Source organism: Pseudorca crassidens, chromosome 18, assembly GCF_039906515.1.
Source record: "Pseudorca crassidens isolate mPseCra1 chromosome 18, mPseCra1.hap1, whole genome shotgun sequence".
Classification (NCBI taxonomy): domain Eukaryota; kingdom Metazoa; phylum Chordata; class Mammalia; order Artiodactyla; family Delphinidae; genus Pseudorca; species Pseudorca crassidens.
In genome coordinates, this window is record NC_090313.1 from 63,945,142 (window position 1) to 63,958,968 (window position 13,827).

At 38.4% G+C, this 13,827-nt stretch overlaps 1 protein-coding gene and 1 long non-coding RNA gene across 5 annotated transcripts in view; one reads left to right on the forward strand and one right to left on the reverse strand.

Annotated features, from left to right (window-relative positions):
* The window catches only part of FAM124A (family with sequence similarity 124 member A), a 114,325-nt gene that overhangs the window by 80,114 nt on the left and 20,384 nt on the right, over positions 1–13,827 (forward strand). The gene's annotated exons all lie outside the window — the stretch shown is intronic.
* Positions 1–13,827, reverse strand: part of LOC137210926 (uncharacterized) — a 131,511-nt gene that overhangs the window by 59,035 nt on the left and 58,649 nt on the right. Inside the window, exon 4 of one of the 2 annotated variants that reach the window (XR_010936809.1) lies at positions 3,528–3,615. This is a non-coding gene — a long non-coding RNA (uncharacterized lncRNA). The remainder of the gene's footprint in view (positions 1–3,527; positions 3,616–13,827) is intronic. The other variant, XR_010936808.1, reaches the window with a different exon arrangement.

Below are 13,827 nucleotides of genomic sequence, written 5' to 3' on the forward strand. Positions count from 1 at the left end.
TGTTGAGGAATTATCCATCTGTGTTCATCAGGGCTATTGGCCTGCAATTTTCTTTTATTCTGGTGCTCTTGCCTGGTTTTGGTGTCAGGGTTATGCTGGCCTCATAAAATGAGTTTGGAAGTGTTCCCTCCCCTTCTATTTTTCTGGAAGAGTTTAAGAAGGATTGGCATTATTTATTCTTTAAATATTTGGTAGAATTCACCAGTGAAGCCATCTGATTGATCCTAGACTTTTGTTTGTTGGGAAGTTTTTGATTACTAATTCAATCTCCTTACTAGTAATCAGTCTGTTCAAATTTTTTCTCTTTGTTCTGATTCAGTCTTGGTAGATTGTAGGTTTCAAAGGAATTTATCCATTTCTTCTAGGTTGTCCAATTTGTATATAGTTTTTCTTAGTAGTCTCTGTGTTTCTGTGATATCCATTTTAGCATCTATTCTTCATTTCTGACTTTGAGTCTACTCTCTTTTTTTTCTTGATGAGTCTACCTAAAGGTTGTCAATTTTATTTATCTTTTAAAAAAACAGCTCTTAGTTTCATTGATCTCTTCTATTATCTTTTCAGTCTCTATTTCCTTTGTTACTGCTCTGATCTTTGTTATTCCCTTCGTTCTGTTAAATTTGGGCTCAGTGTCTTCTTCCCTTTCTAGTTCTTTGAGGTGTAAAAAAGGTTGTTTATTTGAGATGTTTGTCACTATAAACTTCCCTCTTAACTGCCTTTGCAGCATCCCATGGGTTTTGATATGCTGTGCTTTCATTTGTTTCAGGATATTTTTTATTTTGCTTTCGATTTCTTCTAAGACCCATTGGTTTTTTATGAGTATGTTATTTAATCCCCACATATTTGCGAATTTTTCAGCTTTCCTCGTGGTATTGATTTCTAGTTTCATACCATTGTGGTTGGAAAAGATACCTGGTATGATTTCAGCTTTCTTAAATTTGGTAAGACGTGGTTTGTGACCTGTCATGTGATGTATTCTGGAGAATGTTTTGTGTGCACTTGAGATGAATGTGTATTCTGCTGCTGTTGGATGGAATATTCTGTATGTGTCTGTAGGTGCATTTGTTCAAAAGCATCACTCACATCCATTATTTCCTTCTTGACTTTCTGCCTGGGTGATCTGTCCATTGTTTAAAGTGGTGTATTGAGGTCCTCTACTATTATTGCATTGCTGTCTATTTTTCCCTTTAGGTCTGTTAATAATTGTTTAATAGTTTTAGATGCTCTAATATTGGGTGCGTATATGTTTACAATTAATATATCTGATGAATTGCCCCTTTATCATTGTATAATGACTTTGTCTTGTGTTACAGTTTTTGGTTTAACATCTATTTTGTCTGATATAAATATAACCACCCCTGCTTTCTTTTGGTTTCTATTTGCTTGAAATATCTTTTTCCATCCCTTCACATTCTGTTTGTGAATATCCATAATGCTTAAGTGAGTCTCTTGTAGGCAGCATATAGTTAGGTCTTATTTTTAATCCATTCAGCCCATCTGTGTCTTTTAATTGGAGAATTTAGCCCATTTACATTAATTATTGATAGCTAAGGACTTACTGTTGCCAGTATGTTAATTGCTTTCTGATAGTTTTGTCATTCCTTTGTTCCTCTTGCTGTCTTTTTGAGTTGATGATTTTTTGTAGTAGTTTGCTTTTCTCTTTATCATTGTATATCTGTTATCTAGTTTTGGTCTGTGGTTATTACCATGAGGCTTTCATAATATGTTATAACCATCTATGATAACTTCAATTACATAAGAAAGTTCTACCCAATTACCTGCCCCCCCTCAGATTTATGTTGATGTCCCAATTTATAGATTTTTATATAATTATATTTATATATTATACATTTATGTATTATATTTATAAATACTATATTAACATAATATTACAGCTATAGTTATTTTCAACACTGTTGTCTTTAACCTATATGCTAGATTTCAAAGTGATTTACACACCACCATTGAAGTATTAGAGTTCTTTGAATTTGACTATATATATTCACCTTTACCAGTAAATTTTATATTTCAATATGTTTTCATGCTACTAATTTGTTTCAGTTTGAAGAACTTCCTTTAACATTTCTTGTAGGGCAGGTCTAGTGGTGATTAATTTCCTTCATGCTTTTGTTGGGTAAGATATCCTTGGATGAGTTTTATGTGCTTTGAATGTATCATCCCACTGTCTCCTGGCCTGTAAGGTTTCTGCTGAGAAATGTAAAGCCTTATCAGAATTCCCTGTATGTGATTTTCTTTCTGACTTTGATTTTTGAGAGATTGATTATAATGTGTCTCAGTGAGGATCTCTTTGGGTGGGATCTCTAAGCTTCCCATACCTGGATGGCTGTATCTCTCCCCAGATTTGGGAAGTTTTCAGCCAATATTTCTTTGAATAAGATTTCTGTCCCTTTATCCCTTCTCCTCTGGGACTCGCAAAGTGAGGATATTGTTTCTGATCATGCCCCACATAGCTCATGTATGCTTTCTTCACTCTTTTTCATTCTAATTTCAAAAATGGGACTCTTGCTTAAGCTGCTGTTAATCATTTCAGTCAGCTACTTTTAGGATTTGCTCATGGAACTGTGGCAAGGAATATTTCTCTTTTGAAATTCCTTAAATCAGTGATACTTAAATTCTGATGATCCTTTGTTGATATAAAAATCAGTCTACCTCGTGTTTTACAGCCAATGGCAGGGTAATTCATAAATCATACTGAAAAATAAATATTCAGGGAACATGCAGAAGTTATACAAAGAAAGAGAAAGCTTTGCATTTGGGCAAGATATGTTTGTTCTTTTTCTGAGTCGTCTTTTCAGTTTTACAGATCCTGTCATTTGATCTGTCAGCCTCAGCTCCTAATCCTGAGATCTATGACCTTGATTTTCTCTCCTGTTCCTTCTTAAATGGATAGCTTTTTAATATATATCAGATCAGTAGTCTGTGTCCTAGCAGTTCTAGGCGTTCACAGTCCCTCTATTTATAGTATCTTCTGTGATTTTTCCCAAGAGCTGATACTGATGTTTAACAAAGCTGGCCCCTGAGGCAGCCCCTCAAATACTTCTTGACTTAAAACGTTTTCATTGTTAGATATTGCTACTGCTCTCCAGTAATACTAAAGTCCTCATTTTTTTCCATCAAATTCACATAATAACTGTTGGTATTTATGATTTATAATATATATGTATATTTATACATATATAAGCACCTTAAAATTCCCTTGATCAAAAGCGATCTTAGAAGATATGTATTTTTATCTCACATGTATTTATTCAGTATGACTTTGAGTGCCTGTTATGTGCAAATATGATTATTTTTAAAAATACTTATATAAGTACGGGTGCTAGAGGTCAATCGACCCAGCTCCTAAATACCTTACAGCACCAAGTAAAAATTTTACAGTTAAAGCCAGTTCCTTTAAATATGTAAATGTACTTCTGTGCAGAATGTTTGTTGTGGTGATATGTAAGCTCAGGTTCAACTGAGAAAGAGGCTTGAAAAAAAATAGAGGCTTAATAACAATAGACGCTTACTTCTCTCTCCTATGTATGGCAGCCCACAGTCCTCAGGGATCCAAGCTTCTTTTCATTCTGTCCTCCACCCTCTGGTTCAGAATGGCTGCTGGGTGGAAGAGCAAATATTACTAGTCTTAAAAGAAAAAAAAAAGATAAATAACTATTAAAAAATAAGAACTTCTGTTCATCAAAAGACACCAAAAAAGAGTAAGATGGCAAGCCACAGACTGGATAATGATATTTACAATACATACATCCACGAAAAGAATCCAGAATATATACAAAGAGCAGGTGCTTCACTAAAGAGGGTATTCAAACGGCCAATAAAAAGATAATATCATTAGTCATCTGGCAAATGCCAATTAATAGCATGATGAAACACCATTACCTATCAGAACGATTAAAATTAAAAAGAATGCTAACAATAAATGTTGGCAAGGATGTGAAGCAACTGGAATACTTATAAATTCCTGGTAGAATTACACATTTTGATGCAGTCAGTTTGGAAATTTGTTTGGAAGTACCTACTAAAACTAAAAATTGCTCACCCTGTGCCCCAGCAATTCCACTCCTAGTTATATGCCCAAGAGAAATGAGTGCATTTTGTTGAGTACGTGGTCAGATAAGGCTTCACAGCATCACGTTAGGCTTGGTCTCTGAAGATGAGCAGGTGTCTCTAGGCAGAAAGGCATCAGCAGCAGCATGAAGTCAGTCATGGAGATATAAGCCAATCTGGTCTGTTTGGGAATGATGGCAGTTCCAAATGGCTGGATCGTGTAGGTTGCAATTCCAGAAAGACACAGGGCCTGAAGGAGTAGACAGGGTCTTGTAGAGCTTGCTAGTTAGTGTCTTCTGCCAGAAACATGGTCAGGTTTGTATTTAGAAAGGTCATTCAGAGAGGTGTGGCGGGGAGGCGGGAGGGGAAGCTGTATAACTGTTGGCAGGAAGACAGTCCAGGTGGATAGTTGTCACTTTGCTGCCATTTTGCCAATTCTGGAGAATAAGTTCTCTTCTTATATTCTGCATTATCCTGTCTTTCATTCTACGAGGAATGCAATTAGTATGTTGCTCTGATAATTCTTCAGGAAGTCTTACGATTACATAATGGCAGAGAGGAGAAGAATGGACAAATAACTGTCCAGCAAAGATTTGCTTAAACCACCATCCTATGTGGCTTAGAATCTCTTTGAAAATTTTCAGACTTCCAACCTAGAAATGTCACTGATTTGACAAAATGTACCCAGGCTTTGATTACTTTTAGAGTGAATCTTGCCTTTTTTCCCATAAGTCCTCCTCTCTTCCTACTAACCATTCGAAAAAGAACCCCAGTGTTCCAGTTCAGGAGGGTGACATAGGAGGATCCTGAACTCACTTCTTCTCACACCAAGTCTACAGCTAGATATGGAACAGTTTCTTCTAAAACTATCTGAGCAATTCCTACAAATTAGGTAGGAGAGGCTGAGACACAGTATCACCATGAACCCTGGCATGGTGACCCACAATCTGGAGGGCTCTCACAACTCCAAGCCTCTCCCTGAGGAGCAAAGGGTTTGAACCTCAACTTTTAAGGCCTGCACCTGAGAGACAATGACCTCTAACTTTGAGAACATCTAGCTTTGAAAGCCATTGGGGCTTGTTCCCTTGGGACCCAGAAGGTGATTGATAGTGATCTGGGAAACAGTTTTTGAAGGGCTTAGGTAGAATCACTCACCCCAGGGCCCAGAGCAGAGGCAGCCAACTAAAACGTACCCAATCTTCCTGTTAAAGCTTCAGCCCAAGGGGCAGGCATCTAATTAATACATATCCAGGGACTTACTGACACACTCTCCAAAACAGAGGTGAGCAGGTGCCATCTTTACAGTCTCCCTTGCTCCAAGCCGCTGGCATCTCCCAGAAAGGAGCTTGTGTACTCCTCTCATGTCCTGCTTTTTGCAGCTGCCACCCAGGGGACACCCCTTGATCACCTGGCTCTGGTGGACAGCAGGGCTTACACTCACAGGTACTACAGGATTGTAACAAATAGAGAAGACTTCTTAACCACCTAACCCCAGGGTACAGCAGAGAAGTAACAGACTTGAAAGTCCCAATCCTTCTATACAAGAAGCCTCTTATCTTCATAGCTGTGGCCTGTGGGCCAGGCTTCTTTCTAACTAACACACACATAGAGGGTGACTACAGTTCTCTCCAGAGACCAGGGAAGCTGGCAAGTGTCATCTTCATGCTTTCCATCTTCCCAGCCCCAAGTCGCCAGTGTCTGGGAGAGGTGGCTGATTTCTCTAGTGCATACATACCAACATGGAAAGTCAAAGAAACAGAAGAATATACTCCAAATGGAAGAACAAGATAAAATCTCAGAAAAAAACCTTAGTGAAATACAGATAAGTAATTTACCTGATGAAGAGTTCAAAATAATGGTCCTAAAGATGCTCATGAGTTCAGGAGAACATTTGATGAACAAAGTGAGAACTTCAACAAAAGATAGAAAATATAAGAAAGTACCAATGGAAGGTACAGAGCTGAAGAATATAGTAACTGATGTGAAAAATATACTAGAGGGGTTTAACAACAGACTAGAGGAAGCAAGAGAAAGGGTTAGTAAACTTGAAGACAAGGTACTGGAATTCATCAAATCAGAGAAAGAAAAAAAATGAAAAAGAGTGAAGATAGATTAAGGGACTTAAGGGACACCATCAAGCAGACCAACATTTGCATTATAAGGGTCCCAGAAAGAGGAGAGAGAGAGAAACAGGCAGAAAACTCATTTTAAATAATAGCTGGAAATATTCCTATCCTGGGGAAAGAAACAGACATCCAGGTCCAAGAATGCGGAGAATTCCAAATAAGATAAACCCAAAGAGACCCGCACTAAGACATATTACATGTAGTTAAAGTGTCAAATTTAAATGCAAGGAGAGAATCAAAATCAGCAAGAGAAAAACAATTTACATACAAGGGAACCCTCATAAGACTATCAGCAGATTTTTTCAGGAGAAACTTTGCCGGCCAGAAGGAAGTAGCATGATATTTTTAAAGTGCTGAAAGAAAAAACTGCAAACCAAGAGTATGCTAACAAGCAAAGCTGTCCTTCAGAATTGAGTTGATGTTTGTTAAGTCAACTCATTTTGCTATACACCTTAAACGTATATAGTAATGTATGTCAATTATATCTCAATAAAACTGGGGGGGGGGAGAAATACAGGAGAGAGAAAGGGTTTTCCAGATGATCAAAAGCTAAAGGAGTTCAACATCACAAGACTGGCCTTACGAGAAATATTAAAGGTACTTTTTAAAGCTGAAACAAAAGTATGCTAATTAGTAACAGAAAAACATGAAAGTATAAATCTTACTGGTAAAGGTAAATTTATAGTAAAATTCAGTATAATCTAATGTTGTAAAGGTGATGGGTTAATCACTTATAAAGCTAGCATAACGGTTAAAAGACAAAAGTGGTAACAATAAATGTAACTACAATAATTTGCTAATGGATACACAAGATAAAAAGGTGTAAACTGTGACATCAAAATGTGAAAATGTAGAGCTTTCAAACTTAAGTTGTTATCAATTTAAAATAGACTGTTATAAATATAAGTTGTTTTTTGTAAGCCTCATGGTACCCCAAAGCAAAAACCCATAGTATATACACAAAATATAAAGAGAAGGTAATCTAAGCATGCTAATGCAGGAAATTATCAAATTCCAAAGGAAGAGAGCAAGAAAAGAAGGAGTAGAGGAATTACAAAACAGCCAGAAAACAGTGAACAGAATGGCAATAAGTACATACCTGTTAATAATCACTTTAAATGTAAATGAACTGAATGGTCCAATCAAAAGACATAAAGTGGCTAAGTAGATTTAAAAAACAAGATACATCTATATGCTGCCTACAAGATACTTCAGATGTAGGCATACACATAGTTTGAAAGTGAAAGGATGGAAAAAGATATACCATGCAAATAAAAGACAAAAGAAAGCTGGGGTAGGTATACTTATATCAGACAAAATAGACTTTAAGAAAAAGACTAATTAGAGACAAGGTGATTTTGTAATGATAAAGGGATTAATCGAACAAAAGGATATAACATTTGAAAATAGCTATGCACCCAACATAGGAGCACCTAAATATATAAAGCAAATACTAACAAACATAAAGAAATATACAACAATACAGTATTAATAGAGGACTTCATGTTCACCAATGTTTCGATCATTCAGACAGAAAATCAATAAGGAAACATTAGCCTTAATGACATGTCAGACCAGAGAACTTAACAGATATATACAGAACATTCCATCCAAAAGCAACAGAATATATATTCTTCTCAAGCACACATGAATATTCTCCAGGATACATCATATGTTAGGCCACAAAACAAATCTTAATAAGTTTAAGATGACTAAAAATACATCAACTGTCTTTTCCAACCACAATGTTAGAAACTTGAAGTTAATTACAGGAAGAAAACTGGACAATTCACAAGTATATGAAGACTAAACAACATGCTACTGAACAACCAATGGGTCAAAGAAGAAATTAAAAAACAAATACTTTGAGACAACAAAAATGGAAATGCAACATACCAAACTTATGGGATATAGCAAGAGAATTTCTTGCTATAGAGGGGAGTTCGTAGTGATAAATGCCTACATCAAGAAACAAAAAAGATCTCAACCTATCTCTATACCTCAAGTAACTAGAAAAAGAACAAAGAAGCTCAAATTTAGTGGAAGGATGGAGATAACAGATCACAGTGGAAATAAATGAAATAGAGACAAAAAATAGAAAAGATTAACAAAACTAAGAGCCAGTTCTTTGAGAAGACAACAAAATTGACAGACCTTTAGCTAGACTCATCAAGAAAAGGAGAGGACTCAAGTCAGAAATGAAAGAGGAAAGATTAAAATGGATAACACATAAATACAAAGGATCATAAAGGACAACTATGAACAATTAGGTGCGAACAAATTGAACAGCCTAGAAGAAATGGATAAATTCCTAGGAACATACAACCTACAATGACTGAATCACTGAACAAATAGAAAATCTGAACAGACTGATTACTAGTAAGGAGACTGAATTAGTAATCAATAGTCTCCTAACAAAACTCCAGAGTCAGATGGCTTCCTAGTGAATTCTACCAAACATTTAAAGAAAAAATTAATGCCAATCCTTCCCAAACTCTATCAAATAAAAAACAGAAGAGGAGGGAACACTTCCAAACTCATTTTACAAGGTCAGCATTACCCTGAAACCAAATCCAGACAAGGATGCCATAAGAAAAGAAAACTACAGGCCAATATCCCTGATGAACATAGATGCAAAAATCCTCAACAAAATATTAGCAAATTAATTCAACAATACATTAAAAGGATTGTACACCATGTTCAAGTAGGATTTATTCCACGGATGCAAGGATGGTTTGACATCTGCAAATCAATTGGTATGATACACCACATTATCAAAATGGAAGATAAAAATCATAATCTTATCTCAATAGATGCAGAAAAAGCATTTGACAAAATTCAACACTCATTTATGAAAAAAACTTTCAAGATATTGGGTATACACGGAACATACCTCAACATGATAAAAGCCACATATGACAAGCCGACAGCTAACTCAGTGGTGAAAAGCTGAAAGCTTTACCTTTATGATGAGAAACAAGATAAGGATTCCAACTCTCACCACTTTTATTCTATGTATTATTGCAAGTTCTAGCCAGGGCAGTTAGGCAAGAAAAAGTTATAAAAGCCTTCCAAGTCAGAAAGACAGAAGTATTCTAAGAACTCATTTATGACTAAGGATGTTAACCATTTGTCATGTAGTGTAAATGAAATGCCATATTTTATTGCCATCAATTTACTATGGTGTTTTGTATTTTGGTTTTGTATTAAAATATAATCATGTTGTGTTTTTTTAAAAAAAAGGAGTAAAACTGTCACTATGTACAGATGAAATGCTATTATATAGAGAAAATCCAAAAGCCTGTGCTATAAAACTATTTGAATAAATTCAGTGAAGTTGCAGGATATAAAAATCAATATATCACTGGTGAACACAGATGCAAAAATCCTCAACAAAATACTAGCAAACAGAATCCAACAGCACATTAAAAGGATCATACACCATGATCAAGTGGGGTTTATTCCAGGAATGCAAGGATCCTTCAATATATGCCAAGCAATCAATGTGATAAACCATATTAATAAATTGAAGGAGAAAAACCATATGATCATCTCAATAGATGCAGAGAAAGCTTTCAACAAAATTCAACACCCATTTATGATAAAAACCCTGCAGAAAGTAGGCATAGAGGGAACTTTCCTCAACATAATAAAGGCCATATATGACAAACCCACAGCCAACATCATCCTCAATGGTGAAAAACTGAAAGCATTTCCACTAAGATCAGGAAAAAGACAAGGTTGCCCACTCTCACCACTCTTATTCAACATAGTTTTGGAAGTTTTAGCCACAGCAATCAGAGAAGAAAAGGAAATAAAAGGAATCCAAATCAGAAAAGAAGTAAAGCTGTCATTGTTTGCAGATGACATACTATACATAGAGAATCCTAAATATACTAAAAATCTGTTTTGTTTCTATACACTAATAGCAAACTATCAGAAAAAGAAATTTTAAAAAACACCATTTACAATTGCATCAAAAGAATAAAATACATAGGAATAAATTTATCCAAGATCAGTGATATATACATTGAAAACTATAAGACTTTGGAGGGAGGAATCAAGATGGCAGAAGAGTAGGAGGTGGAGCTTACCTCCTCCCACAAATACATCAGAAAACACCTACAAGTGGAATGATTCACACAGAACATCTACTGAATGCTGGCAGAAGACCTCAGACTTCAAAAGTCCAAGAAAACCTCCACATAACCGGCAGGACAAAAGAAAAAAAAAAAGAGAGTTGGGGGGAGCTTTCCAAGATGGAGGGAGAGTAGGAGAACGTGGAGTTCATCTCTCCCTACAAACACATCAAGAATACATCTACAAATGGAACAGTTCTCACAGAGCACTTGCTGAACACTAGCAGAGGACCTCAGACACCTAAAAGGACAAGAAAGATCCCCACATAACTGGGTAGGATGAAAGAAATAAGGTAAAAGGAAGAGGAGAGGAAACAGGATGCAACCTGCACCCCTGGCAGGGAGCTGAAAGAGAGGTTCCCGCATCTGGGGAAGCCCCCTCACCACCTGGAAGATCAGCTGGGACAGAAGGGAGCCTCAGGGGCTTGGAGGAGAGCCCAGCAGCTGGTCTGTGATAGGACAGAGTGAGACCTACACAGATGGTCCATGCCACAGTCCTGCATGCCCCAGCCTGAGACAGGTGTCTGCCAGTACATGTGGGGGCTGGGTGGTGGAATGTGGGGTTTGGAGAGCAGACCCGGGGGGAGACCAATGTTGGCTGTAAGGAGACAGCCTGTGGGGACAGGAGTGAGGAGCTCCGCAACTGGGAATGCTCGTGGACAAAGCCCAGACCACCACAACAAAGAAGCACCATGGTTGAGTGACGTGCAAAGGGCAGGGCCACCATCACATCCTCTCTCCTCACACACCAGCCCGTGCCTCCACGGGCACTAGGGAGGGCTCCACCAGAGCCAGCTCACACGCCCCTGCCATGACCTCCCCTGCAACCCCCGTGCAAGCCTGGGTGACCCGCTCACCCTACTTGCCACCTGATGGGCTTGCATGTTCCAGTCCCTACCCTAGCACCCTCCCACCTATGCAGCCTGCTCGCCCCAATCACTGCCTCAGCTCCTTTCTGCCTGATAGGCTCATGTGCTCCGGCAACCTCTGGAGCAGACTCCAGTGGGAAGAACATATTCACAGGTGGGGCTGAAACCACACCTGAGCCCCAGGGGCCGTGTGACTAAGGAAGAAGAGCTGAAATCGCTCTTCAAGGCTGCACGAACCACAGAGTTACATCTCTGCTGGCAGCTTCCTAAATTCAGCACCTGTGAAACATCTGAAAGGACAACAAGCTCTCCTGCAGCTGGGATGGGTCTGGCTTCAGCAGCTGTGGGCTTTGTGGGCACATACATGTGTGAGTTGGTCCAGGCCAGAGTCTGAGCTGCCTCTATAGCTCCCACAGCAGGTCTAGGTGCATGACTACTGCAGTCCTGGGACCTGACCTCAGTGTATCTGCACCAGTGATCTGCTGAAAACACCTGAGAGTCACCAGGGCCAGTTGCCAGCATCCCCACAGTAAGGGCAGACTGAGAGCAGTGTCAACAACAGTGTACTTTGTGAGTCCGCACAATGGGCAAAAGGGGGCACAACAGAGCACATTCACAGGTGAACAGCTCCAGAGCAGAATACTCAGTGGCTTGAATCCCAGTGGGAGTGCTCCAGTCCCACCTGCCTCACACCGCAGATCAGAAACACAGCTAAGAAACAGATCTGGGGGCCTCTACTCCAAAAACTAGGGAGCAGACCCTGCCCCTGACAGGGCAGTGACAACCACAGAGCAAAGGGGAGGCCCCGCTCAATATCCAGTGCAGGCTGTGGTCACCACAACACCAATCAAACCCCCTGTCAAGGGGATAATGGCAAAGCCTCTGAACCAGCCTCACCCACCAGGGGTCAGACACCAGAAACAAGGAATTACGATCCTGGAGCCTGTGGAAAGATGACCACAAACACAGTAAGTCTGACAAAATGAAAAGACAAAGAAATACGTTGCAGACAAAGGAGCAAGATAAAAACCTACAAGAACAACTAAATGAAGAGAAGGCAATCTATCTGAAAAAGAATTCGGAGTAATGATAGTAAAGATGATCCACGATTTCAGAAAAAGAATGGAGGTGCAGATCAAGAAGAAACAAGAAACGTTTAACAAAGACCTAGAAGAAGTAAAGAACAAACAAACAGAGATGAACAATACAATAACTGAAATGAAAAATACACTAGAAGGAATCAACAGCAGAATAACTGAGGCAGAAGAATGGATAAGTGACCTAGAAGACAGAATGGTGGAAATCTCTGCCACGGAACAGAATAAAGAATGAAAAGAAAAGAGTACAGTCTCTCAGACCTCTGGGACAACACTAAATGCACCAACATTTGAATTATAGGGGTCCCAGAAGAAGAAGAGAAAAAGAAAGGGTCTGAGAAAATATTTGAAGAGATTATAGTCGAAAACTTCCCTAACATGGGAAAGGAAATAGTCACCCAAGTCTAGAAAGTGCAGAGTCCCATACAAGATAAACCCAAGGAGGAAAACGCCAAAACACACATTAATCAAACTAACAAAAATTAAACACAAAGAAAAAATATTAAAAGCAGCAAGGGAAAAGCAACAAATACAAGGGAATCCCCATAAGGTTATCAGCTGATTTTTCACCAGAAATTCTGCAGGCCAGAAGGGAGTGGTGTGATATATTTTAAGTGATGAAAGGGAAAAACCTGCAACCAAGACTACTCTACCCAGCAAGGCTCTCATTCAGATTCAGCAAAGAAATCAAAACTTTACAGACAAGCAAAAGCTAAGAGAATTCAGCACCACCAAACCAGCTTTACAACAAATGCTAAAGGAACATTTCTAGACAGGAAACACAAGAGAAGAGAACAAAAGAGGAAGGGAAGAAAAACGACCTACAGAAACAAATCCAATGATCTATATTTCTGTTTTTGTGCCAGTACCATACTGTCTTGATTACTGTAGCTTTGTAGTATAGTCTGAAGTCAGGGAGCCTGATTCCTCCAGCTCCGTTTTTCTTTCTCAAGATTGCTTTGGCTATTCTGGGTCTTTTGTGTTTCCATACAAATTGTGAAATTTTTTGTTCTAGTTCTGTGAAAAATGCCAGTGGTAGTTTGATAGGGATTGCATTGAATCTGTAGATTGCTTTGGGTAGTACAGTCATTTTCACAATGTTGATTCTTCCAATCCAAGAACATGGTATATCTCTCCATCTATTTGTATCATCTTTAATTTCTTTCATCAGTGTCTTATAATCTTCTGCATAGAGGTCTTTTGTCTCCTTAGGTAGGTTTATTCCTAGGTATTTTATTCTTTTTGTTGCAGTGGTAAGTGGGAGTGTTGTCTTAATTTCATTTTCAGATTTTACATCATTAGTGTATAGGAATGCAGCCTCTTCAATAAGTGGTGCTGGGAAAACTGGACAGCTACATGTAAAAGAATGAAATTAGAACACTCCCTAACACCATACACAAAAATAAACTCAAAATGGATTAAAGACCTACATGGAAGGCCAGACACTATCAAACTCTTAGAGGAAAACATAGGCAGAACACTCTATGACATAAATCACAGCAAGATCATTTTTTGACCCACCTCCTAGAGA